Source organism: Polyodon spathula, chromosome 4 (assembly GCF_017654505.1).
Source record: "Polyodon spathula isolate WHYD16114869_AA chromosome 4, ASM1765450v1, whole genome shotgun sequence".
Taxonomy (NCBI): Eukaryota; Metazoa; Chordata; class Actinopteri; order Acipenseriformes; family Polyodontidae; genus Polyodon; species Polyodon spathula.
The window spans coordinates 76,518,118-76,521,804 of NC_054537.1; the positions used below are offsets into that span (position 1 = coordinate 76,518,118).

Here is a 3,687-nt window from a genome sequence, read left to right on the forward strand (position 1 = left end):
GGTTTATTATATCAACACGATGAGGGAGTTTAGTCACTGAGCACATTTTTTTTTTTTTTTTTTTTTTTTAAAGATTTAGGGACCACTAGATTTGGTTTTATTCTTGTCAAAACACAAAAAAACAAAACAAAAAAAACGCTTTAATGCTGTAGGGTGGGTAGGCCAACCGCCTGCGTTCTCTATGTGATTAAGCTTATAGGTTTGCATGCCCAAAAGTTTTACAATGTAAACATTTCCAGAACAGTTTCATGATTTTAATTTTTTAAGTTTGTGAATAGGATGCAATCTCTCTTCTTTGCAGCATCTTCATGTTGGGTGGGGGAGGTTGGTTTTATTGAGATTTTAGAAGTGCTTTAGACTGTTAATCAACTTCTTAACACACTTTATATCTAATTTATTATTAATTAGTTTATTGGATTCTCAGACAAGAATGGCACATCTACCAACTGAAAAAATGTACTCAAATATTGTGTAGTCCAATTTTTTTTATAAGGAAAAGCTGTATTTGGGAGAAGGTGACCAAAGCTTTCAAAAATCTAGAACTAAGACGTACATATAGAAAGTTGGTAGAAGAGGAAGTTAAAAACAAATAGCTCATTTTAATTATTTTCTGAAGTCGAGAGGTACTGGAAGGGGTTAATATAGAGCGTTGTATGATGCTGTAATGGTTTTTTTAGGTTTTTGTAAAGTGTTTTTTGTTTTTGTTTTTTAAATCCTGGAGGGACGCTATAGTCGTTGCTTTTTTTTTCCAAGAAGTCAGAAGGTTTTGTTTTCTGTTGTACTTGCCTGTTTTTCATGTTGCTGTCTTGAACATAGTTATGTTTGGATTGTGTTTAGAGTGCACCACTTCTCTTCACATCGGAGACTAGAGCACTGTAATCATTAATACATTTTATTTCTAGGTGTGGTCCTGTTAGAATTTACGGTTGTTTCTAAACATATTTATTATTTTGTGCTTCATGTACTGCACAAAAAATATATCAACATTGTCTGTTTTCCATTCCATAATTATAACAATTAAACAGCTGATGTACTTTTTTTCCATGTTCCATGCTCTTAATTTTTAGTCCTTGCCAATGTTAACAGTGATTCTGAGTATTAAATGGACAGACAATCTTTAGCAAACCAAAACCTTGGACAGCAGTTTACAATAAATACAGCAAGACCATGGCTAGTAAGTAAAATGTGGTAACTCAAAGGTACTTAGGACTACGGTGGCCCAGAAGTGAAAAGAGGTAGCAAATATGCAGAGAAGTAGCTGCAACCAGGGGACTGAAACATGGTAAGAGAAAGGGGTACTGACCTCAAAAACAACTGCAGACACTTCCAAAAACAGGCATTTTGTCTTTCTGCTTTTTTAAAATATTTTTTCTTTGCAATTCAGTGTCGCTGACTTCTAAATACGTCAGCATTCACCCAAAAAGGTAATTTATGGCATAAAATTGAACTTCCAACACAAGATTTTACTTCCGGGGGATAAAATTGAACTTCTGGCAGACACTTCTAAATAATGGACCTGCCTATTTTTGGATTCGGCTGCAGTTATTTAGATGTTGGTCCCCTGGTTGCAGCCATGTCTCTGTGTAGAGTGGATACCTCGTTGAGCTGGGCCACTGTATAGGACACGCCTGTGGATTTCTGTTTGTAGCGTTCAAATGTTAAACAGAGAGACCCAGGTTGTAATATTAATAAAGCAAGAAAAAAAAGGCTATTCTTTTTGTAAATAATAAAATATTGTATGCGGATGTATTTGTTCAGTAGTTTTGTATGAATTTTATACTTGTAACTTTTGTTTGTTGTTGGGTTGTAAAGTAAATCTTAATTCTAGCCAAATCCCACGTCGTATTATGCAATTGATTGCCCTGTCCTTTTTATACATTTTTTTACTAAAATTCTTGTTTTTCTACTGATCTACCACGAATCAAGCCCAACACATGGATAAAAAAAAGCATTCTTTGGGTCACTGTGTGTTGAGTCTCCTTCATACGTCCATCTCTTCCTATATGGACGTTTTGTGACATTGGTTAACCACTTAACCAGAGGATACCCAAGCCAACCGGATGATTCTACAGAGACTTTATTCTTAGAAAATGTATGTCTAATTCACAAAGTATAACTCAGTCAACACAGGGACTGTAAAAGGCATTTTTACAGATTCTGGCCGCTACAGGTGGATGTGTGAGCTTTTAAGGTTTGGCATACAGTTAATCTTCAGTGTTGGTCTGTCTTTATCCTTTCCTATATCACAGACTTTCATTGCAGCTAGGTGGCCGCTTAAAAGGGTGATTTTCCATGTGTTTGCAATCTGAGAATTATGCCATAATTCAAAACTACTAAAGAACATATTGAGTTTGCTCCTTGATGAATTACAATGAAATGTACACTTTTTGTAACGAGTTGCTGTAGCAGTTTCTGAGGAGGACAGGCAGCCAGTACTTGAATCAAAGCAAATATTAATGTTTTCTCAAGGGAAATCTGCCTTGTTTTATCTCTTTTTTTTTTTTTGACTGGGTATTGAAAAGCAGTAACACTGCAAATGTATGGTCATCCTTGATAAGCAAGAGGTAATTTAGCATGGATTCATATTTATGAGTTTTCACGATGAATTGTAGTGGACCCTAGCAGTTACTTTGTCAGTGGCCTTGTGCATTAAAAAGCAGAAGGTAATATTGTGAAAGTAAAATAAATATTGTTTTAAAAGCCGCAACTTTGATTTGAGTTTTATACTGATGTGTTTGGACAAAACATACCTAATAGACGGAAAAAACAATAATAGTATCTGTCTGTATTATGAAATTATTAATTTTTGATGAATCCCAAAATAGTGTTTTTGTGGTTGTTTTCAGTACAACACATTAATATGCCTAAATCTATTTCCCTTTTAAGTTTTTTCTAGTTTAGGTATTGTTTTGCTTTGCACACAATGGGCGCTATTTACAAAACTAAGGAATGTTTTTAAGGACTCTTACATTTGTTTAGGTTAAATAGTGCATTGAAAATAGAGAATACAATTTTAACATTCTCTAAAGCTTTTAATTGCAAAACTTGATTTAATGAGCAACTTTGTATGAAATAGTGGATATCTAAACCATTTTTAATTTTTTTTTTTTTAGAATTGATTTATTATTTATTTTTGCAGGTTGAATAAACACCATTAGTACAAAACAAAGTATTGCAGGATCACATGCATTGTTTTGGAGCATGTACTTTGTTAGGGAATAAAATCAAATGTATTTTCCTGAATTTCTGGAGATTTATTATTATTTTTGTTCTTCAGAGCAGTTAAAATTGTTACTTCCTCTGGGTACATGTCATTGCTGGTGTATTTATTATTTGTGTTATTTATGAGCAGATGTCTGAAACATGCAGTTAGATTGCTAGAGTATTTTAGCGGTATTAGAAATGGAGATTATAGGAATCTGTCTGTTCTTACAGTGTAGCAGGATTCAACAGAAGCATGTCCATGGACAGATTACCATCCTTCCGTCTTAATTCTTGTTTTAAAAACCACAATAGAAACTACTTCCATAATAAAAATGTAATCCCACTATGGGAAGTGGTAACAATGTGTAATTAGTGGGGGTTATTTTCAGCTCATCATTTTGTCGTTGAACTACAAAAAGTGTTCTTTGTTTCTTTGGGTATGACATACATGCGTATTACAGATGGCAGTGATTGGGATGTATA

The 3,687-nt window shown here is 33.9% G+C and overlaps 1 protein-coding gene across 2 annotated transcripts in view; it reads left to right on the forward strand.

Moving 5' to 3' along the window:
• The window catches only part of LOC121314878 (zinc fingers and homeoboxes protein 1-like), a 17,030-nt gene extending 13,805 nt beyond the window's left edge, over positions 1-3,225 (forward strand). For both annotated transcript variants that reach the window (XM_041248607.1, XM_041248609.1), the window contains one exon: positions 1-3,225. This exon is cut by the window's left edge and continues 224 nt beyond it. The gene's annotated coding sequence lies outside the window, so the exon portion shown is untranslated.
• The last annotated feature ends 462 nt before the right edge of the window (positions 3,226-3,687 follow it).